This window comes from Typopeltis vanoorti, chromosome 21, assembly GCF_054136105.1.
Source record: "Typopeltis vanoorti isolate ZY-2024b chromosome 21, IOZ_Tvanoo_1.0, whole genome shotgun sequence".
NCBI lineage: Eukaryota > Metazoa > Arthropoda > Arachnida > Uropygi > Thelyphonidae > Typopeltis > Typopeltis vanoorti.
Window position 1 is genome coordinate 100,608,816 of NC_143569.1, and position 26,098 is coordinate 100,634,913.

Genomic DNA, 26,098 nt, shown 5'->3' on the forward strand with positions numbered 1-26,098 from the left:
GTATAGTTGTGAGCCACAATTCATCAAATAAATCGATCGATAGCCCACATAATCGAACTGATAAATGATCTACTTTTGTTGGAATTAGTTGACCTTTTACCTTTAGGTGTAAAGTCAAAGATCGCCAGCAGCCACAGATTCACTTTTTTGTCTCTTTGAGTTCATAACCTTTGACCGAGTTTTCTTGATCCTGCACCTTCTGTTCTTCCATGAAAATAAATGGCTCTTATCCGTGCATCCAACGTACTCCTTTATTCACCTAATTAATCTTTCACAATACAAACTGTTTTGTTTTGTCCTTTATAGACTTGGCTTCAATGAGAGAATATTTTTTCCGCACTTCGCCCATGAATAATGACCGTATCCTAAGAACGACAAGTTCAAAGCGAGGCTACGACCGAACAATGTCTTATTCAGTACCAAACACCATTAGCTGTTCATCATAAGCGTGTCGACAGCTATTCGAAGCCAACGCAGTGCATCATTTATAGGGATAACTTAGTAGTGTGTCAATGGACACCATTATGTATCTATCAGCGAACTCAATTAGGGTAACTGTCAAAGAAGATGCTAGCACGCTTGTGTATGTGTGTGCGTGCATTTGTGTATTTTTTGTGTTTCGCGAATCCGAAGTTAATTCTTTTAATAGAAAAATACACGGAAACATCACCTATTCTTTTCTGAGTAAGCAAATAAAAGCCTTCCTTTTTCCATTATTGAAGAAAACAGCACTGATGCCATTTTATGCACGTTTCTGTCATTTACATTATTAAACGTGAGCAGCTGATTGTTTACTGTTAGTTTGCAATTTACTTTAACTGCTTCGCGACTCACAAGTCATGAGCAAACAATGTACATTTCTCAATATACGTCTGCAAATACTTCTTTTTTTTTTTTTTACTAAATCACGCATGTGCAGAAAGACGTCATTTGAATTCAACTACTATACGCGCGTACCAAGCAAACAATATAGATTTCACAGATATGGTAATACTCCTTTGCGTCTCTTACAAGTGATGAGCAAACAATGTACATTTCACAATACATGTTTAAAATACCTTTTTTTTTTTACACGTGTGCAGAATGACGTCATCGTTTCAATTCAACTACTCACTTATCACGAGTAAACAATGTAGATTTCACAGATATGGTACTACTTCGCGCTCACAAGTGATGAGCAATGTATATTTTTCAAATATACGTTTGCAAATACCTTTTTTTGCACATGTGCAGAATGACGTCTTCATTTGAACTCAACTGTTTATACATCACGAGCAAACAATGTAGATTTCACTGAGATGGTAATAGATGCGTTAACATGTTTATTTTAACAATTCCAGCTCATTATTAGATAAATGCAACTTATTTATTTATTTATTTGAAAAATGAACCGAAATATTGGGTTTAAAACAAAACTAGAATATCTGCTCTGGCTTTTGTAAGGATTCAATATCCCATAGTGCAGCTTCCGTTTAGAACATGTCAATTACGGAACACGATAGATCAGCTATTTGTTGATTCTTTGCAGTAACGAATCTACGCAAAGAAAGACCGGGCAACAACAACAACAAAAAAAAGTTCTTTTGGGTTCTATTCTCGGATAAACTTTGGTCCCTTAGGAGGGTGCCAGTTACAAGATACAAATTGAATTTCTCTCATCGCAATGAGAAGAGTTTCTCAAAAGATTTGCGGGGATTCTTGTTAAGAAAGTAGGCTTAAGCTCTCGTCTGCTACTAAAGAAGGGGAAAAAATAATAAATAAACAGGAAAGAGGATAAGTATTTTTATTTAAAGAAGTGAAGTTAATGGATTATATGAATCTTGAATTTTTTTTTTCTCTTCAATCTTCTTAAGTAAAAATCCGGAGTCCCCGGAATGGAAGTATTATATTTCTATCTAACAGAGAATAGCAAATCTGCTTTTTTTTTTTTTTTGGTTGTCATTTATGTGTAAAATGAAAAAAAAAAAAAAATGTAAGAAGAAAATAAGTTACGTAGGGAAAAAAATAAGTAGAAAATAAAAAAAATACAGTTTTTGATAAAGAAAGAAAAATCCTTTCAACTACCATTAGATTGCGCTTGTCTAATTGCAATGATAATTACCTTAGCGAATATTTTCTTTTTCTTTTCTTTTTTTAAATTCCTGCTGTTAGAACCCGCGAATCAATAAAGTCCCAGAGAAAATTTCCAATTTCGTTTTCCATTTTAATTAGACTGAAACCTTGGAGAGAATGTTCGTTTAACATCGGTTATATGAACAGTATCGAGAAAATGCAACGAACGAATGATATTTCACTAAGAAAAGAAAGTGGAGTTCCTTATTTAGACTAACAGAAACATTCCAACTTATTCGCATGCTGCTTCCCCCCCCCCCCCCCATGGCGTCTCTGATGTACTTGAGTTCCCTGTCAGCGTCAAATTCTAATTAACTTTAATCTCGTATTCGTAAAAGAGGCAGAAATCATTGCACGTGCCCCTTACTAGAGACGTAAGTGACACATAGATGCATACGGAAAGCAGGATACTAGGGAGTTTCGGAACATGTGTGTGTGTGTGTGTGTTCTTTGAAGGTACGAGAGAAAAGTAAATGGAACGAATTGTCATTTTAGCGTTCGCGAAGACAGGAAGCCCTCAGGGGTTTGTGTCGGTTCTTTCATTTCCGGATTAGTAAGGATACCTTTAAACCCCTTGAAGATTGAGTCTCATTCTTCGCTACGTCTTGCTAAAAGCTTTTTTTTTTTTGTAAAAAAAAAAGTTTTAAAAAATTATATGTGGATTAAAACTGTATAAATGGGGATTTTTTTGTGTTGTTAAATAATGCTAGTCGGATACTTCTATGCGTCAATACTATTCGTATACAGTGGGGATATAAGACGTAATTTTGAAACACAGTACCGTAGTTCGCTGTATAACAACCTTTTTTTTTTCTTAATCTTTTTCTCTTCAATTTCTCCAGCATATTAAACAAAGTCTTTGCTGCACCCCTAAAGGCAAGTGGCGTTGGAGAAGTATGTGTAATGTCTGATTTCTGTAGATAGCATGATGTCTGGTCAGTTTATATTCAGTGGTAAACTGGATGAATTAGAATTGTCAAACCACCCTAAATTAAGGGCAGTATTTCATGTCCGTCAGTCATTGCTGGTATTATTCTTGCTGAAAATAATCTCTGCAACCACCGTACGAGACCAGTCAACTCACCTGCAGTTGCAAAAGCCATTATAAAATGTTCTTCTGTACATGGAATGCAAAGTTCATAACTGAGCTCAACTATTGATGATTTCTCCGAGTGCTCCGGTTTTTCCCTGAAAGAAGACATAATTTGGCGTAAAATACTTTCTTTCGAAGTAACTGAAAGTTAATGTTATTGATACGATTGATAGGCTGAGATCCCCTGAAGAAAGGCTATAATAATAATAATAATAATAATAATAATAATAATAATAATAATAATAATAATAATAATAATAATAATAATGCACAGTTCACTTGAATTGATTCTGCTATCGTTAGTTCCAGTAGGAGTGAATGATGGCTTACAGGAATAAGGTACTCTAGTTCTGCTTTTTGTATATATTCATAGTTCACGTGTTTATAAGTGGCACAAGTTCATGTTTCTTTATAGTTGCTACGCCAAATGAGTCAAAGATAGCTCGATCAAAATGTATTCCAGGACCTTTCATTTTATTTGCGTAAATAATACGTAAGGGTAGGACAGATATTTAGAGAACTCAGTAAGTTGTTTGTTTAAAGATAATGAATGCTTAGATACAAAAAAAGTCCAAAGAAATGAATTAGTTCTAATTTCTCTAAACGATAAAACTGAGACACATTTTTTTGCTTTTTTTAAGATGCTAAAAATCATTAAGGGATTGCTTTTCATCTGAGCTCAGATGACATATTTAATAACAAGTTCACAATTAAAGGAAGCGATCGAGTTTCCCTTATTAATGATTTTTTTTTTTAGGGGAAGAAGCGAAAGTCGGTGATTTTTCTATAGGCGATGAAATCAGAGATTCTGTCGTAGAATTTGTACGCCATACACAAATTTAACGGGATATATTTATTTAATTGGATCTCGTTATTATTCTGGTTCCGCTTTCGTGCGAATAATCGGTTCCATTTTCATGGTAGAACAAATTATAAGGACTTTAGAATTAATTAAAAAAAAAACTTTATTTTTTTATTATTTGTCAAATTTCATTTGCGTAATCCGTTACTGTTAACGATTCTTACATGAAATACATCACTGAATAACACGTGACATTTAAAAAAGAAATAAAGTGGACTTCAGTATCACTTTTTATTTTTCACGCTTTTCTTTCTGCCTGTGTTTCCCTTGACAAACTCTTTCTCTCTCTCTCTCTATCTTTCTCTCACTATTGTTTTTCTTCTTTATTTCCACCTATTTTATGATCTTTTATTTTTTCACATAACATCTCTCTCTCTCTCTCTCTCTCTCTCTCTCTCTCTCTCTCTCTCTCTCTCTCTCTCTCTCTCTCTCTCTCTCTCCGTGTGTTGAGGCTTAAGTACTGTGAAGAATTCATATTGAAAGTTTAATGGAATATTATCAGCACCGAGAAAGGATTAAAACTAATTTCAATGCTTCCCATATTTCGTATCGGTCACAATATCTTCAGGGATTACAAATAACTTTTTGTAACAACACACACAAATATAATACAACGATAATTAAAACAAATGAGTGAAACTAAATCCTATCTAGATGGTGCTCCCTCTATGGACGTTTGGCCTAGGATGTAAAGAGGGATCTCTGATAATTAATATTTCCCAAATTTTGGGAAGTTTTTTGCAACCGTATTTGTTTCAATTTGGTTGATTCCTGAGTGCAGATGCAGATTCAAAGAACAGTCTTTCTTTTTTGAATTTACTATGGTGGAACATGGTTTTTTTTTTTTTTTTTTTTTCAGGAAATCCTGTGGGTTGTATCCAAAATATGGGCTACAAGGCCAGATTGCCCATAGTTGTGATTGCAGATGTGTGATTTGTGTTCTTCTAACCGGATGGCTGCTAATCTGCCTGTCCGAAGTAAGCTAGCTTACAGGAACAAGGTACTCTGTATACTCCAGGCACTGAGAGAGAGAGAGAGAGATAACAACACATACAAATACATGATTACAAAATTTGTAATCCCTGAAGATGTCTCTGTGATTGAGATGAAATATTAGAAGCATTAAAATTAGTTTTAATCCTTTCTCAGTGCTGATAATATTTCATTAAACTTCCAATGTGAATTCTCCACAGTACTTAAGCCTCAACACACGGAGAGAGAGAGAGAGAGGGAGAGAGAGAGAGAGAAACAGCTGAACGAGGAAGGAAACAGATTAAGAAAGAGGGAACGTAAAAGATAAATAAACAGAAATATATAAAAAAAAAAGTATGCCCACGCTTTAGAGATCTCCACTTGGAAACTTGCCAAGAATAGTCGATTCATGCTGAAGGGGAGAAAGAAATGAAGGACGTACGAATTGGTCGCCAACAAGCGAAATCACGTGCTTTATAGGTAAAATTTTCCAACTGTTATACAAGCATTATAGTTAACTACAACGATCATAAAACAGAAGTTAATTTTCTCGTGTAATAATAAACAACTCATCCCACAACACGGATTGATTACCCTATTATCAGAATGGATTCTCCTTTTTGTGACATGCGCAGAAGTGTCTCTAATCTGTGGGCGAACTCATACAGTCCGACAGAGAATGAAAAACCAAATGACAAATATTAATGAAAGAAAAAGTAAAAAAAAAAAAAAAACAGAAATGAAAAATAGACAGAAGAATAAAATACAAGATCGAAAAAAGTATTCGGAGAAACAGAGAGTCGCATGAGAGAGCGATGATTATAAGAGAGTGAATAAAGAGAAATATAACAGTGGAAATGGCAAAAGAAAATATGGGAACAAAAAAAAAGAAGGGGTAAAACCAAGGATTGACAGAGCATCCTAAAAGATAAAGGTTAAGAAAGAGAGAAGAAATATGAAGCGAAGAATGAAAAGTGAAGCCAGTCGATCTTCGAGAAAGAAAACTTCAACAAAAGCCGAAGGAGTCGGATTATTAGGACGAATGTATGAAGCCGAAGAGACTTAATTCCCTCTGGCGTGTAATTCGGTGGCCCACCGTGCGTAGCTTAGGTCGCTGTCGCTCCTTAAATCTTGGGCGAACAGAAGCAACGAGCGAGTTTTATTCTTTTTCTTAATTACCTTTTATCCTCTTCTCACCGGACGCCGTAACAACTTTGAAAAACCAATGACGTCTGATGGACGGCATTAAGGGCTACGGAGCGGTGTACAAAAAGGTCAAACACTCCTTTAGCAGGTTAAGAAGAAAGAAAAGTAAAAAAAAAAAAAAAAAAAAGCCAAGTAAAAACTAGAACGGGAATTTTACAAATTACTGATGGTGTCAACTGGCGCCCTCTTGTGGTAATCCTCGAAAGATGTTTCCTTATGGATAAAATTGGATTCTGCGAAAGAGGTCGATTTCTTCCATTTCTCGCTGATCATTATACACGAGACAACACTATAAAAGTGCAGTAACGCTATTACAGTTTGCCACATCAATCGCACTGCTTTTGAATAACAAAAATAGTTGCTTTAAACACTTCTATCTTTCTGGAGAAATCGACTCGACTGTTGTCGTGGCAACAGTTTGAAATACTTTTTAATCAACCAATAACAAATTATTGTTCATGTGAAACGAGTCCTCTAGCGGTAATCGTTGGAAAATGCTTCAGGATAGAATAAGGAAATAGGAAATCGGTCCATTAATTTATCTCCCCCCTTTCCCCTATTCTTATACAGGGAGGAACACCATAAAGGGATAATGTTGACATCACAATTTATATTTATTCATTCTATCATTAGAACTGCTTGTGCAAAAACACATGTATCAATCCTCCCTCCTGTGTCCAGAAAATCGCCTCGGCCGTTGTCATGGCAACAGCTAGGATAAAAAAAAAAAATCCCCTACCGCTAGTATATTTTTTGGTTCTTTATAATCTACGAATATATTGTTAATTTAAGTTAATGAAAAAATAATGGCTCTAACAATGTTTGCCATTATCGGACGATGTCATTTCTTTTAAAAAGAAGTTTATCCGGAAAAATCATTATCAGAATTTTTTCCTTTCTCTCTTTTCCCTTTTCTATCATCGACAAAGAAGCAGCCCAAGCACTCTTTGCTACTGTGGATGCCTCATTATAACTGCAATGCCTTTAAACCATCTTCTTCAAAGACCGATAATAGCCGGAGTATGTTTACGCTAACCATCTTCTTCCAGTCGGGTCACGCTTGTGTGTATTTTTTTATTTTTATTCCTTGCTTTCAACGGATGGTTTTAATTTGAAATTTAAAAAAAAAATTACTGGAAATTAATGAGTAAAAGATGCATTTTGTCATTCGAACGGACATGAAAAAAATAACTCTTGGGTTCGCGCTAATTTCTACTTTACTGATGGCGATGACAGAATGAAAAGTGACGTTTCTTTTTTAATCTTTCTTTCTTTCTCTCCATGTTGCTCTCCTTTCATTTTTATTATTCTCTTGATTCTTGCCTCTTTCTAAACTCCAATCCACGTATCATTTTCATATTTTAATTTGAATTTTCCTTTTTAAATCGAAAAATGAATTCTTTCTGTCTTTCTTAACATTTTCTCTGTGACTCACCTATTATGTATACATCGATGACAAACAAGGGAGGAGGGCATGATCTTCATATTACCTTAGAACTTTCTGAACCACGCAAAACAATAAACGCATTAATTACGCGTACAGAAAGATAGTTTCAAACAAAAGTGGATTCAGCTTAAACAGGTAAAAGCACTACAGGTTCATAAACAAGCTTTTCGTGAGTGAAAAATACACAGAAAAAAAAATGAGATGATTGGTCGGAATAGTTTAGTTAATTCCTAGGACCTCCATCTTCTCTAATTTTTCGGTATATAGGTATACCGAAAATAAAATAAAATAAAAAAAAAACTACACATATATACGACATCCCCCTTAGAAAGATTAGACCTTCATGAATCCTCCCTTTGAAAAATTTCGCGCTAGTTTTTCTCTCCCACTTTCCTCTGTTCCTCCTGTTTTTCTCTCCTCACATTTAAGCCTGTTTTTGTTGCCTCAAATATAGTGCGGAGCGACGCATTCCAATTACATTGCCACTGGTAGAATTCTTAATGTATTAGAATGTCCCATTCCATCTCGATTCTTTGCACGTCCGTCTTCAATAATCACGATAAGCCTACAGGGGCCTCTATTCCAGTCCCGCATTTAGTTGGCATGCAGGATGTGTCATCCCTAAATATTCTGTTGTACAAAGTAATTTGCGGAGATGACAGCTTGGATCGCTTCGGGTCAAGTCGTGTCGAACATTTGAATATGCGTTGGAAGGTGGAGCTAGCAATCTAGAAAATCGACATTTGCTACACCCGCGAGACGTTGGTCTCCTTTTCCGATGCTGTTATTTTCTAAATGGTACACTGTAGTTCGCACTTCGCAACAGCCCTGTTAAAGGTTTATTAATGTGACTTTCTCTAATGCCTACAAACATGCGACTTTAGTGGGGATTAGTCGCAACTCCAGTGTGTGTGTCTTCTTCGGTCTTTTGATCGCTCTTGAAACAAAAGAAAAACACAGACGATTGCGAGATCAATTGATTTCCAAAACTACTTCCTAATCGCTCCATCATCTAAATAAATATATATAAATATAATCACTCCATCATCCAAATCTGTATAAATAAACGCATCTTCTTGTTATATATTTTATTATCATTTTTTTCAAATTCATGTATCCTTATAAGGACTGGCTTAAAGGGGCGAAGCAAAAATGCTTTTCATCTTCCCCGTTATCTGTAGAGGACAGTGTAGGGATAAGGCGTTATTGAGCTATTAAAGCTCTGATCATGGCAGGAGGGTAACAGCAACAGCCGAACCTCAGTTAAACTTCATTGGTACAGCATTGCCATCCATTACCCTCCAAGGGTATTAATTAATCACCGCATCTCACGGTCGATGTCTAACCCTCCTTGAAATTCATGCCCACATTCAGGTATCATTCAATTTTTGCATATTTGGAAAATATATAAAGATATTCAAAAAATGTATTAATAAATTTACAATTTAAACATTTTTTAATAAAATAATAAGAATGATTTTCGTTTTGTTAATTGTTTAATCATACTTGCTTTAATAATACTAAATTTAATATTAATTTAGTTTAAATTATTTAAAATAGTTAAATTATTCGCTACTTATTTAATATTTCTTATCACAATCGTTTCAGTTTAATTAACTGATGCTTAAAATATGATTTAATATTAACTATTTTAATAATTTTTGATATAAAATTAATTTTTGTAAAATATTTAAAGTAAAAAATATGCTTCATAAATTTATTTTGTGTATTAAAATAGTTAAATTGTCAGCTATTTAAGTATTTTCAAAATTATGTATTTAATGTTGTAAGTTTTAAAATATAAAATACAGTTTTTTTTTTAGGTTTGGTAATTTCTTCCAGTTTTGAATTAGAATTATACTCATAATTCTTCTTTTCTTGCTAATAAACAGTTCTTTCCACCATCAAATGTGTCTGTTATCTGATTATTTATAATGCTGTTTCCTCTAATTCCTTATAATAATCTCAATACGGCGCCATAGATTTTTTTTCCTTTATGGCTTCAATACACTTTACTGGATTATCGCTTTAAAATTTTGTTCGTAATGTAAAACTACCGGTATTTTCCAACAGTTTACGAAGACTGAATATTTTCCTAATAGTCAGTGAAGAGGATGATTATATTCCGATTGAAATAACTTCACATGAAAAATATTACATTACATCATGATATTAGATTATGATATGATGTGATATCGTAATATCTGATGATTCTCTGTGCCTTCCTATTAGAACAATCATATACTAATAAAGAAAAGGTGTATCGTTAAGTAAGAATTTTTTTCCTAAAATTTAAAATAAATAGATTAAATCTCACTAAATTAAAAGAAAGAAAAATTGTTACATTAGTTTTAAATAAATATAAAATTAAGATTATATATATATATATACACATAATATTGGAATGGAAACAAGTTAATTTGAAGGTTTAAATAAATATAAAAAATAAATTGATCGAAAATTTCCCATATGCAATTTAATACTGTATATAAGAATTGCAATCATTACGAGTCTACAGATTTTTCTGTGTTGTATTTATAGAAGAAATAATGGATATCTAACCGTTAAATTTATGTTATCTTCCACATCACCCATATGTCCTTGGTAATAATATCTGGCGCATATATGTACGTGTGTCTGTCTGTTGCCTGCCACAGCTTACAATGTGCCGGGTTTACCGGAAAACATATCCAAGTAGTTTGTGAGTTTCAAAACACAAGAACATCAGCGGTATTGATTTTATAATCACGTCTGTTCTCTATCACTGGTGAAGGAATTGTTCGGTGCGTATTAAACTGGAGGGCATCATAAGCCAGCGGAGATATTTTCGATGTTCAATAACTTGAGACAAACAACCGCACATTTGGAATTCTCGAACAGAATCGAGTTTCGGCTCATTTCAGGACTATTATCACTTACACGCAGATGACCAGTGGGCCAGCAATGAGAATGACAAACGCATATTTTCTCTCAAACTTGGAAACTGCATTTAAACACACACACACACACACACACACACACACACACACACACACACACACACACACACACACACACACACACACACACACACACACACACACACACACACGCAAAAAAAAAATGTTGGAATGTTACATGAGGAGATAAACATTTTAGAATGCACATGAAGTTAAAATAGAGTTTAATTTTTAAATGCAAAGTTTTTAGTTAATGTTGATTCTAGAAATGCGAAGTTATAAAAAAAATGTGTCAAAAGAACTTAGAGCAGCAACCTTGTTATCAGTAGAGAATCTAATAAATGATCTGAAATATTTCTCATAAGATATTTAATAAAAATAAAAATGAATAGTTGGAAAATTCATCTTTCTTTTTTTTATTAAAAAATTCCAAATGCGGTTAGTTTATTAATATGTGAGAATCACCATAAGTTGGTATATACGAACTCCTCTGGTCGGAAAGACCTGGGTTCGATTCCCTTCAGTGGCATGAGGAACCTTTATCTGGTCTCTTTCAACGAACGGTGAGTTAGCGGGTATCATACGGAAGTAAGGGTTATTTTGTCACCCAGAAACTCGGGCTTTTGTTCCCCCAGAACAGGCAAACCGGCCCCGTGAACACACACAGATCTACAGACACAGGACTGACCGACCTTTCGAATCGTAATAGGACACGAAGCCTAATACGTAATTGTAACAGGCTACTATATATATATATATATATATATACTATATAATGTATACTATATACTGTATTAGGGAGCTTCTCCCCCTGGCGCTCGATCCTCCGAGTTTCAAAACACTCGGTTCCACTCAGTGACAGTTTCACCCCACCACTGAGCAGAGCCACTCATACTGAAGGATAAGCAGCAACTGCTAATAAAGGTGAAGCAAGATAATTTAACTTACAAACAATTCCACACGTACTACTGCATTATCAGACCTTGTTATTGTTATTTTTAATTGGTTTTTTAAGATAAATATTTAAATACTAATGTTTAGTTAAATTATAATTTTATTATCCATAAAAAATGTAAAATATTATGGATACATCTATATTTTATAATTAAATAAAAATATGGAAAGAAAAAAAAAATTTCGATATGCCAAGGAGCTTATTGGACATCGGATAGCCATTCCCAACTTCGCCCCTATTTCATGAACGAGGTAGAAATCCTTTTTGGAAACAATAATTCTGATTTGTAGTAAGGTTAAAGCTTATCGTTTACGTAAACACGTGGAATGCACACACAAGTTCTGCTATCTAGTGTCAATATTTGTCTCCAGGGCAGAAATAAATTTATTACAATAACTTCCTTCTATCGGCTCCTTTAGTAGTCATTTAGGTGAAGTCACTCAAACAAGCATCCCATAACGTTAGCTATTGCGACGGTGGCGACCTCTACTGGCATCTCACGTATTACCAGTGAAATGCAAAAAAGTATCTGGAGTGACATGTGTGAAATACTTTAATTTACAATATAGGTTTCTCCCCTACTCAGACGAACTCCTCTCGTAATTCTCATTCATGGAGGGTCACTCAGATAGTGTAGCCATACATGAATGTAGAAACATGTGAACCCTAATGGAATCGGTTTCTATGACAACCCAGTCTCCTGTTCATACAAAAAAGAAAACGTACAAGTTCCGAAAAGACACAGCACATACGTGTTCTTTGGCATGGAACAGAAGCAAATATTTTGTTGGAATATCCATGAAAAGCTATCATTTCTTGGCGAGGAGCAATACTGTGTGGGGACAGCTGGCACTATTCCATCTCCGAAGAATGTACAGACAGTGGTTGGGGCTCTTATATTATCATCACACAGACTTTACACAAACAGCTTAGCCATACATAACCTTGTTATAGAAAAAAAAATATGATTTTTAGATAAATCTTGTAGCGAAAGTTTTTGATAGGAGGAAGGTTTTTATACGAAACAAGTTCACACACCACTAAATAATCTCTCAATACGAAAAAAAAATCATACTGAAGACAATTTAAAATTATTTAAACATTTTAAATAATACAAATAATAAATTTTAATTTTAAAAAGAATAATCGCATAAAATATTATTTCTAAAATAATTTAAAAATATATAATACACCATAAATTATTTTATATAAATCATTTATTTATTTATATAATCATTAATTTTCTCATTTGAGGATATGAGGATACATTACATTCACTCAAAATTATTTTTATCTTTTATACAAGGAGAGAATAGGAAGGTTTTCTTATCTTATATATATATATATCTTATATATATATATATTCGGGTTTACTTCGTTCGGTGGTGGCCGTTTTCAAGTTGTCATTCGAAATGTACAAACGAGAGATAACTACTCGGAGGATTTGAATGTAATGGGAAAACAATAGTCCCATTTCTGGTAGGAAGCATCAACAAAGTACTTAGAATCCCCAGATTTCCTTTGGAATATATCGAAACGGATATAAAAATTATTCACGAAATATTCGGGAAATGGGAGGTTGTACGTAATGTAGAAGTCCCAAATGATGCAGACAACCCGGAATGGAAGTTGGGCGAGGTCATTATCTCCCTGGAGATGAAAACGCCCGTTCCCAACTTTGTTGTTATCGGATCCGCCAGAGTAATGATTAACTACCCTGGCATAAAAAAAAAGTGTTTCAGATGTGGTGCCTTCACTCACCTTGGGGCAGACTGTTCTAGAGTTAAGTGCAAAAACTGCCTCCAAGCAGGCCACAATGAAGAAAAATGTGAGGCAGCTTGCCTGAAATGCGGGGTCATTCACCACAAAGTGGACACATGCCCATCAAGAACCCTGGCAGAGAGGATGGGAGGTGCAATCGCACCTGCAACTGCACCAAGCAATGGAAATGGCACAGCCTCAAAAAAGTCTGAAACCGGTCTGGGTAGTGACCTCCCTCCATAATGTAATAACAGCATACATTTCCTACGAAATGTGTTTTTACATTATGGAAAATACCTAAGAATAGCGATCAGAACTTCACCACCTTTGCTACGAGTTGTCCGGTATTGTACTACGTACTAAGGTCACTTGCATTACCTCACGCTAGTGGTCGCCGATACTTTATAGTTTACTATATTCGGCAAGAAACTCTCGGATTCCAATCTTTGAATTTCTTATTCGGTTTTAAAACAATGTGGGATTTAATATCCCCTTATTTTAAATAATGTTTATATCGCCGAAATTAAGCTTATTTATATTTAAGTAACTTATGTTACACTTTCTGTTTGTTACATGTTTTCCTTTTCAGGATTTTTCCTTTTTCTAAAGTGAAAAATCAACGACGTTTTAGAATCGCCCCTGGTGGGGGGGGGGCAAACAGCTAAAACAGGTCAACTGAGGCCTCTTTTACCTACTCTATCACTATGCACTCTATCTTTATTTCCTCTCCTACTATCTGCTGACTCTCAGCCTATTTTACTCTACAGGCCAATGATGAAATTTGTTGAACTCACAAAATTATTATTATTATATCTATATCTTATATATTTCTTATCTTATATATATATATATATATAGATAGATAACGGGGAAGATGAAAAGCATTCTTGCTTCGTCCCTTTAAGTCAGTCCTTATAAGGAGTATTACTGTATTTCATATAATTGATACTGACTCCTACAGATTTCTTCATTTTAAATTTTTTCCAGTTATGTCAATCATGGCTTTCCTATTAGACATATACGGCGATTTTGAAAGTTATTTTTTTAGCATTTAGACATTTCACATGAGTGTAGTTTGGAGAATCCATTTCCCTCCACATATAATATAGAAATCACACTCGCAGCCTCTTCAGCTCGTGAATAAGAGAAGGTAGTCATCAACCATCTTCGAACTTGAATCTCCATTGACATCTTATTCACTAGTAGAGGAGACCTTGATTGTTTGACAAACGTATTACCATAAATTTGTCATTATCCGCAGTGTTTTATGAAACAATCAAAGATGGCATTTGTAACTATGACCAATTCTAATTCTTAAGAGGGTGGGCTAGCAAGACAAGCTTTCTGTTTGCAAAAAAAAAGACGTTATCAACGCGTGCATTTGATAAAGAGAATCACCCCACTACTCTTCCTTATATTATTGGATTGAAATCTGATACTTCAGCCAGAAACTATCAAAATTATCAAAGTACTCAGTAATTATGAAAATACTTAGCATCAGAAACACATAAATGTATACAAAGAAATACAACTCCATCCAGAGAATGAAGGATGCATTCTCGATCCCGAAAGAATTTCGTATCTTCGGATTCATTGGACACTGAACTCGATATTGTTAATATTCTGGAATAAGATGTGCAGTAGAAGTGGACCCTCTTAAGATGCAGGCATCAGTCTTGGGTAATTCTAATTATCAAAATACTGAGCATCAGTTGCAACCTTCATACACACCCTTCCCTTTCTCTTTACCAAGTTATTATATTGTTTTATTGTTATTTATTCATATTTCATACGTATATTATCAGTATTTCCTGTACTTGAGCAGACAACTTGGTCCGCTCAAATCCAAAGAGTTTTATGATAGGAAATCCTGGAGACTTACAGCAGTTACAGACTGAAATTAAAAGTAAGTACTTGAAAGTACTTATTCTTGAATACCTTAACTGCGGGTGACCCCCCCTCCTTTTTTTTGTTTTAACAAAAACAGAATGGTCCAGTCCAATGACCAGTTGCATGTAAATTTTGTTAGTAGTCCACTTGCAATATCAACCGATATTATTTGTGAGATCATCTTTATCAGAGAGGATTCTCTTTAGTTGAGAAATTAATAAATCTATAAAAAAGTTTTAACTTTTTAAATTTCAAATTCTATAGATAAACAGAAAAAAATTAAAATATTAAATGAAAAAAACTAAAAACAAGTAAGTTAGACATAGACACCATATTATATACTTAGCTAAAGATTTATATATTATCATTAAAAATCTTACTGCAGTAGATCCTCGTGTGGTGGCCGTGATAAGAATAGCTCCACTGCAACCCATGCATGTCGTAAGAGGCCACTAAAATGGGACGCGGAGTTTCGCTCTCTTAGGTTTCTTCCGGAATTTTTGCTCCCAGTGAGGGGGCTTGGATTTCGGGGGGGGGTTCCCTGAAAGAGCATTTTGAGTCTCTGAGGGAGGGTGTTCTCAGTGAGGGGGCCTTGTCGGTGGATGCTTTTCCCTGGAATATGAGCGGTTCTGCTCAGTGGTGGGGGCCCGTCACTGAGTGTAAACGCTGAGTTGGACGGTCTTTCGGACACTCGTAGGGAGTGGTCGGGGGTTCGTCTTAATTTTTAGAGAGAACCTATATATATATATAAGTGATATATATATATATAGAACTTATATATATATATATATATATATATATATATATCACTTCGAGTGAGCCTTCAGAGGAAAAAAGTATTAAGTACTTCTGCACCACAGGAACGCTCTGTGTCAATGTATTTTAGGATAAGTTGAACCATGCGGACTTTTATAGGATACTCTTTGGGACAGTGGAATAGACAGAACTAAAAAACCTTCCAAAGATTGTCACATTTATACACACCCACACACACTGCTTAGAAAGAAGTCAACGTACACCATGGTGTGAAGAGCAAACAGCCATGGCACCCACCTTAATAAGATGTAGGACCTCCTTTCGCCATGATGACTGCAGCAACCCCCACGGGGCCTATTATCCACAAACGTACGATAGCGATCAATGAGGATTTTCGAACATCTTTCCTGTAGGCATATAATGAGGTCCTGGCCTGTTGTGAAGCGGACGTCTTTTGACCTCACTCGACGCTCAAGTTCATCCCACAGATGCTCAATATGTGAGATCAGGGTTATGTGGAGGCCACCTAAGTGTGGTGACATTAATGTCCACAAAGTACACAGGTAAAACAGCATCCTTATGACACCATGTTGGCTTGCTGAAAGTGACAATGTCAGTTCTATAGATACGTCACAAAGTAGGAAGCATTGCGTTGTCCAGATACCCTCGGAGTTCAATGTTCGTGGTACAAACAGAGATTCAAGGCTAAACCAGAAAAAGCTGGACCATAACATCACACTGCCACCTCCGATTTCAAATTTTCGGTTACGTATTCTGGTACGAGACCCAATCAGCGGGCATCTGCCACACCCACACCCGTCCATCTACTCGGTAGAGGGTGTAGCGTGATTCCTCACTCTATAACACAGCTTTCCAAACTTCCACGTCCTATTGTATACGCTCTTTGCACCACTAAAGAAGACGTTGTATGTTGGTTCCGGTAATAAGGACTTGCATATTGCATTCCTATCATGGAAACCCATGTTGTGAGCCTCGGTTCTGAATGACTTTGTGCAGATTCGTATTCCAGTCGATGCCCGGAACTCCGCATTAGACATGTCGGCCGATGAATAGCGGTTTGTGAATCCTTCGTAGCACCCTACGGTGACGTTCACTGAGTGTGGTGAGTTTTCCACTGCGGGTAGCACTTGGAGTCACAGTTGACTCCAAGTTCACCCCGACACAGTTGCACTTACTTGGAAGCATCACATTCCTCCAATTTATACCGGCAAACACGTGACTCGATACATGGCACGATGCATCTGGCCCATGAGGATGTGCGTTGCTTCCAAGCAGTGTATGTAGATTGTTCATTGTAAAATAGGCTCCTAACTCAACCTGGGTCTCGTCTAGGACGCTAAGTGCCTTTATAAAGGCTTTTTAGTTGAAGATGAGTTAGCTAGTGTAATATGGAAGTAGAAAGGTTTTATCGCCAGGTAAGATTCTCATCTTACAAAACAGACAACCCTGCCAGAAGACCGTATATATTCAGCCGAAATTTCCAAACAACAATTACCTACTCCCTGACAAGATCTTAGCACTAGAGCACAATCCGACCCAGAGATATTCTGTCATTTCGACACCCATTTCCCCACGAAGATGTGGAGTAAACATTTCTAGTAATATTTAAAATGAGAGTGTTTATTCACAAGACTGTTGCTTAGTGTTATTTTCGCTTGAATAAGAATTTCTATTTTTTTTTTATCAAGAATTTCATGGCTATAAAAAGTTTTGTTTGAAAAAAAAAAAAAAAACTTGTTTTTACAAGAACATCAGAAATGTCGGAATTCAAATACATATTTAAAGCGTTTTTGTTTTTATTATTATTGAAGGATTTCAAGCGATATCCAACTCCAGAGAGAATTCGTAGAACGATCATTAATCTTAATCTGAAGATGACAACGTCAGCGAGCTCGTAGACATGAGAGAAAATGTTGTATAAACATGAAGAATATCAAACGATATTCTTGATTTTTTTTTCAATAGATATTATAAAAATATCACAGATGTAGCAGAAATGTTTTCGCTGAAATAAGAAGTAAATAAATATCATAGGTTAAGAAAATTATATATGTAATTTATTTAAAAATATGTATAATTTATATAAAATTATATATATATTTGATGGAATAAAAATCCACTTGACTTTTAATTGACGTTTCGACTTCTGTTTGGCGACCTTCCGCAGATCACATCGAAAATAATTCTTTTCTTAGTCCGGTAATCATCTAAGAACTTCAGCTGCCTAAGATAATCTATTTAATGCATTTATTTATATTTTTAAGTAAATCCAGGAATATTTTCGAAATGACGTCTTAATTTTTTTTTCTTTTCTATTATTGATTTAAAGGAAAACTTCTGTAAGCGAACCGAAGAAGAGGAGTCTGTTTCCATGAGTATCATTCCTCCTTTATTCTACTTGTGCTTAGATGTCCTTCATGCCACAAGATTGGATATTTAGGCTGCACTTCCATATGCTTTTTCCCATCACGGTTTTAATGGAGAAGTGCTTCCTTCAACCATCACAGTACATTGTATTCTCTAACAAAGACTAATATTGGGAAGAGTAAGAAACAAACATCTGGCAAAGAGTTTATGTCTATTGTTTATGCTTTTCGCATTTGAAACACTCCGTCCTATGAAATAAAAGGTAGCGCAAACCACGCCCTCTCACGATCTAAAGATATCAAACGAAAGGGAAAAAAAAAAAAAAAAAAAACATACGGGTTATTTGACTAGCATGTATTGATACTGCAATTTATGCAGAGTAAAATATAAAAGAGGGCACCACATTGATTGCTAATTGCATAACAATAGATAGCAAACATTTCTCTTTAAAAGGCACATATCCATTTATCAAAAACAACTATTGAGAATTAAATTTTAGCCTATTAAATGTATAACAACCGTGTAAAAAATACTTTACGCAAATAGCAAAGGCGGCCTGAATTGCATCGTTATATTTTAAATGCAAAAAAATTATATATATAATTTATATAATATTATAAAAAAATTATATATATAATTTATATAATTTTTTTATAATATTATAAAAAAATTATAAAAAAATTATATATATAATTTATATAATTTTTTTATATATAGCTGAAACTTTAAAACTGTGCACTATTATAATTATATATTATTATACTTTTTGGGTGTGTATATATATATAATAGGGTAATATTGTTAATACTTTATCTCTAGTATCGTATCATCAACAAATTAGTATCAAGTGTTTGATCTAAATTAGTTTTTATAGAAATATACGGGATTCAGAAATATTTTTATAGTTATGGACTGTATTAGAACAACAGGAGTCAAAGTGTTTCGATGTAACAAATAAAAACAGAGTGGGTACATGTTTATATTTAGCATTCACAAATGTGCATATCGATTAGATATCAATTAAGTTGTTGATATATGAAAATTATCTATTTTTTAAATTTTAAATATTAAAATGGTTAATATATGAAAATTATCTTTTTTTAAATTGGTTAGTTTTAAATTTTAAATATTAAAAAGGTTAATATAGGAACATAATCTTTTTTAAATTGATTAATTTTAAATTTTAAATGTTAAAATGGTTAATATATGAAAATTATTCCTTTTTAAATTTTAAATTGGTTAATATCTCAAATGTAACCGGAAAGAGTCATGTAATGCCATAACACAGCATCACTATGATGATGTTAAATCTTAGCATCACTTTGATGATATTAAAGTATAAGCATACATTTAATGCTTATACTTTAATATCATCTAAATGTATATTAACTTAAATATGGTAGATGAATATATATTTCAAAACAGAATTATTATACTTTGTAAATTTTAATATTTTTAAATTATGTTTAATATCTTTAATAATACTTTTATAATGATTAATATATTAAAAAAAATACAAACCATAGACAGTTAAATGACTTTATATTACCACATTTGATTGATGTACCGATTATATAAGAAAAAACAGCTAAATTGCACAGTTTTTGACATTAATAAAATCGGTATTAAAATGACTGTAATGCAGTTTTAAAGATTATGAGATCACTGCTACGATAACTGGCAATTGTATTTCTCACTTAATAGCAGAAGAATGGGAATTATCATTTTAAACAGAGCTTAGAATCATTAAAAAAATTCTACCCAGTAAAGTAATCCATATGGGGGAAAAAATAAAAGAGAAAAAAATGCTATTTCTGAAATTTGTCAGATAAACGCAACATTAAGCCTCTTCCTATTCCTACCAGTTCATTAAACTCTACAGCATTTAAGAAATGGTGCAAATAATATTTTTTTAGAAATCATTATTAACACATTAGTAATGCACATCGGCCTTGTGATGTTTTTTTTTTTTTATTTATAAAAAAAGAGTTGCCTCATTGGCGAACAAAAATCTTTAATACTAATCTATGACAAAGCTTGGTGGATGAAATATCGTTCTTTGTCAGACCAAATCTCTCATTAACCTATTCGTTGAAAAGAAGGGATCCTTAGAGGTTGGTAAACGTATAAAAAAAATAAAACCTCAGTATGCAGTAAGGTAGACGTTCATTTCAAACAAGGACTAAATTATCTTGATTCTTAGCTTCTCGAAAATACCATAAAAAAGTACCAAATTAGCAATTTTGAACTTTTAGTGCATCTTTAGATTATAGAAAATGCAACAATAAGCGATGGTTGCTTTCCTACTGTGTATTAGCGTGCAATAAAGCAACACAAAGGCCCTAAGGTAGTTCCGTTAGATAGTTGAATAGTAGGATGGCATTTATTCTTTCTGTTCATTACAACTGTCTGAAACCTTCGCATCTGCTCTCAATGGTTTCCTAAATATGTCTCGGTAGACACTGGGATTAAGTTCATTAATGAAAAAAATAAAATAAAAAGGAAATCCGATAAACAATGGTTGCCTAGATACGAAATTTCATTTTTTTTTTTTTTCATACGCAGACATTTACCTGCTGACTGTTACAGTATATTTAGCAAGTTTTGGCAAGGCATCCCTCTTTTTTATCCACTGATGGGGGGGGGGGATAGCAAGTAAAAGGAGAAATTGCTCAATTGTTTAATTTTCTCTCTCTCCGAGCCACAGGTGAGACAGTGTCTGGATGTTGAAGATCGATAGAGTAAGCAGTGATGTATCTTGTACACTTATCACAGACAAATAAGTTTCCCTTCCAACTCACTTGCGTGACAAAACCTCATACATCTGAACTAGAGATTCTAAGGTTACTTAGAATCTCTAGTTCATCTTTAAGCGCATCTAACGATGAAGTGGAGAAGAGGATAGGTTGAGTTTCTTTTACTTTAAAAAAAAAAATGAAATAATATTTTTTAAACGCATGAACTTAAGAATCATAATGGTACCTCGAAAAAAATATTGTTAAATCTAATATATAAATATAATAAATAAATATAATAAAAGTAAAAATGTATTTAATAATTATATTACTTTATCTATAAATCCACAGAAAATATTCTAATTTTCGGGATTTTTTCTTAAATTATTTTTCTTAGAGAAATAACGTGGGTAACCTTACGTACAGTTATTATTATTATTATTATTATTATTATTATTATTATTATTATTATAACGGTGTTTCGATGGGGTCAGAAGACTCATCGCAGGAGCCCCTACATTGACATACTAACCATTATCCACACAGTACCTGTCATACTTCTCTTTAAATTCATTCACAAACGAAGCATTCACAACAACCTCTGACAACGCATTCCACTATTCACCACCCTCCAAGCAAAAAATCTATCCCTAGCTACCTTCTTAACTACACTCTTACGCAATCTCCAGGGATGACCCTTCGTTCTCTCTCTTCCTGCACTGTTCAGAAAAAAAAGTCATCAGTATCAATCCTATAAAATCCTTTAATAATTTAAATGCCTCTATCATATCCCCTCTCCTACGTCTATCACCTAGTTTTTGGAGCCCACAGACTTTTAATCTTTCCTCGTAGGAAACATCCCACAGACCTGCAACAATCTTGGTAACTCACCTCTGGATCCTCTCCACCATTTCTTCATCATCAAGGGATCCAGGCGACCAGATCTGTACGCAATAGTCTAGATGTGGTCTTATTAATATTATTTTGGTCTTTGTGTGTGTGTGTGTGTCCTCATATATATGTTTCCAAGCACTTATATATAAACAGATAAATCTACACCTGGCTCACGATGAGTACTGAAACAAAACCACGAAACTACCGCCATCTAGTATCTTCCTGAGATAAGCTCAGCAGGAATTTCGAGAAAGATAGCAGAAACGCCACTCGAATAAACAAACAAGTCTATAAACGAACATACTCAGCAATCTGTAAAATGAATTTTTGTTGTGATAAAAAATGTGACAAAAATGTTTTAATAATATAATGTATACGTACAAACTCTGATATTGATATGGAATTATTATTAATATCGTTATTACTAAATTATATGTTTAATCTGTATTAAATACATAATACACAAAAAAATATTGAAATATAAATACAAATTTCAAAATGCAGGAAAAAATATGTGTATTTATATAAAATTATTTCATTATTATTATTATTATTATTGAAAACAACTTCAGGCCAGCCATATTAGTCTTATTTCGTAACGCATATATTCCAAATAGTTTTTTCTAGAAAATTTAGGAAAAAATTTTCGAAACAAAAAGATATTCCAAGCAGTAGTTTTTTTTTTTTTTTTTTTTTTTCATTCTGCACTCTGCGGATTGATAAAAAAGAAAGAAAGACAGAAAAAAAAATCATATCTTCAGTATAAAGCGGTTTCGTGATCTAAACCAAAACCGTGTGCAATGGGCACGTTACCCGGGGGGTGGGGGGTATTGATGGCTACGAATACAAACTTTACATGTATTCATGGATTATATTCATAGATGCCAACACATTCACCCATAGCTGATTGTCAGTGATGTGTCTTAACATAATAAGATCAATCTCAGAATTTCGGTAAATTTTCAAATCAGCCAAGGCAGATTGGGTAACGTATTCGCTCTTTTAATGCAAGAGACTGGCGGGGGGGGGGGTCGAGTTTTTCCTACCATGTAAAAATAAATGAAACTTTAAAAAAATGAAACCTCTTTGCTTACCCCTGGTGCTAATGTACAGGTTTCCAACATCTAGCGAGTTGTCCATAAAAAAAAAAAAAATAATAATAAAGCATTGAAAATCCATTTATGAGTAATAACATATTTAATGTATGGGGATGATCCAGTTTTTCCTGGTTTCAGAAAAACAGGAACCTAAGTTTTGCCTCATTTAAGCCCGTCTTCTAGTAATAAAGCTAATTTCTACTTTCAGTAAAGTGATTCATTATGTATTCTGCAATTTTCATCATTTTGAGGGGCGTTTTTTTTTTTAATTTGTAGCAGTTGCCTTATTTATCCATTATGCACATTACACATTGTTTTAATATTCTTTAGTCCAATATTTTATCTAATGCGCCTTATAACTTTATATTTGATCGATTCTTCTAATATTTATTTTTTGTTATGTTATTCGACTGTTCCAATATTTATCTATTATCATATTATCTATTGTTGCAATATTTATTGCGTGTTCCTTTATTGTTGTCATCCAATAATGTTTGAAGAAGATTGCAACAATACGTGCAGCTCACCAAAGTAACTAAGTGAAAAGCAGTAATAGATACATGCAGGATCAATAAGATATAAAAGAGAAATTGCTGTCATGATCTTGAAGATTCTATTGCACAATGCTAAAAAGAAAAAAAAATTGTAAATATTCTTAGTTGATTTATTTGTATAATATTTGGTAGTTCTTCCTTTTTTTTTTTTTTTCAAAATAATTTCATCTGAGCGATTTTTTTTATTCTATAAATTAAATTATTCATTTACGAAAGTTCTTTAAACAATAATCGGAATATTAATTTTTTAAACAAAATATGTGATTAATGATATAAGAATCCATTAGTATTACAGTTAACAGAAAGAATTTTAATCATTCCAGTTTGCAAATACAATTAAATTAACCCGAAATAAAATCCATAATGGTAGAAAATGTGTTTGGAGATAATTTCGTCTTAAAAGTCATCATTCCGTTCTCGTGTGTGAAAAAAATTTTCCAAATTTTATCGCAAAGAACATCTAAATAAATAGACTTTGTGCTTCGTGATATCTTTTAATGTGGTTTTCTACCATTAAACCATTGCGGAAAGAGATTGGGGAGCTGCTGTCTTGTATGTTTGTGCTAAGGAAGGATACTGTAGAGAAGTAGATAGGTATTCTTGGCGCTTTGCCGAAGATAAATGACCGTCACTCTACGAATCATTACGAAAGATAGATGGCTTTAAGTTTGAAGGACCAGATGGAAATGCATAGCATTAACATTAGCCAAAGTTATAAACAACAAATGAAAAAAAAAAAAAAAAAAAACGAATGTGGATAAGAAAGATACAAACAAATGTTTTAACGTATGTAGAAATCTAAAATGAGATTTCTACCGCTGGAAATGTTACTGCATTGTTGGAAATTGCTGCCTTTTGCGCGAGTTCCACAACAATAGCGAATGAGAGAGCGTGCGCACTACTGTACATTTCTCACAAATGCAAATTATTCCTTTGGGAAGTTATTTGATTGTTGAAAGTGACAATTTTGTTTAGTTGTTTTCTCCAACAGCTTTCAACAATACAGCTCGCGCGTTACTTTGCATAATGCACGTGATCATGAGATACGATAGATGATGTTGGAGAGTAGGTACATTTCAGCCCAAATCGCACATTTTTATATGATTTACAAACCTATTTTAGTACGCATTTTTAAGAAATGCTAAATGCGAGTGATTGCATTCAGAAAGAGTAATTTTACCTCTTTTCTTTCTTTCAGTATTTCACATGCGAGATGGATAATAAAACGTTAATTATCTCTACAGATGAAATGTTCAGAAATGGGACAATAGCTCTTCAAAATCCATTAACTAGCTTCATTAGGGAATGAATACCATCAAGAGTTCAACATTGGGAATAAAGAAACCCTAATTAACCCGCTCGGTGCCATGTTCTGTATTAATTTCGACCATTGCTAGGTCGAACAAATCCAGTTTTAATTACGCAAATTAATTGATAAATCTAATTATTCTAACTGTTGGTTGTGACGAGAGACAATAGGCTCCAAACATGTAAGTATTGCTTAGGTGAATTGGTAAAATTCTCGAAGGCCAAATTTATTAATAAAGTATTTAATGCAGGTCCAGTGAAACCACATTCACAATTGCTTCTTTGTCAGGAAATGGAAGTAATAATTTCAAATATAATGCAATATCACCCGCTATTCCTTTTTGAATTAATGTATATATAAAATGAGATGGTGTATAGTATTCATATTATTATTTTGTTATTATATAAAGCAAATTAAAAATAAAAATGTAAAATACATTTATAAAAATAATTAACAATTAATATTAATAATTGATATATTAATATTAAGTATTCATATTAATACTTAATACGAATACTTAATACTTAATATTGACATTAATTTTAATATTATTTATTATCTTATAAATTATAATTTCATTTATATTGCTTTATTTTTTTTTAGTAAAATTTATGTTTATATAAAATTAAATAGAATAATTCATCCAAGAATTCAACAGTTTGACTTCCATTTACTTAAGTTCCGGCTTCATAAAGGACAATTCAGAATATTATGAGAAGTACCACAATCTCTTCTTCAGTGAGGCCGATTAAATACATCGGTATGTCGTCCCACTTAGCACGGCCTAACTTTTACTATTCCGAGTTTAACTCCTGGAGAGAATGAGCAAAATTTCCTAGGGTGGAAGCTTGCATTCTCATCCTCTGAAGTCCGCATATTTAACTTGAATAATAATCACTAGTTTAAATGCTAGGAAGTATACTTCAATCTGCGAGCAATTAACAAAGCCTTTTAGCTTAAAAGGCTTTGTTAATTGAAATAGCAGTGGATGGAATGCCACAGTTAATGAAAATTTCTTCTTAAATGTTAAATCACATCATAGTTGAAACCATTTTCTTTCTACAAGAATGAATTTTTTAATTTTCCGACCCTAAAAGCTCTTAAAAGAACTGGGCGATGGACTGAGTC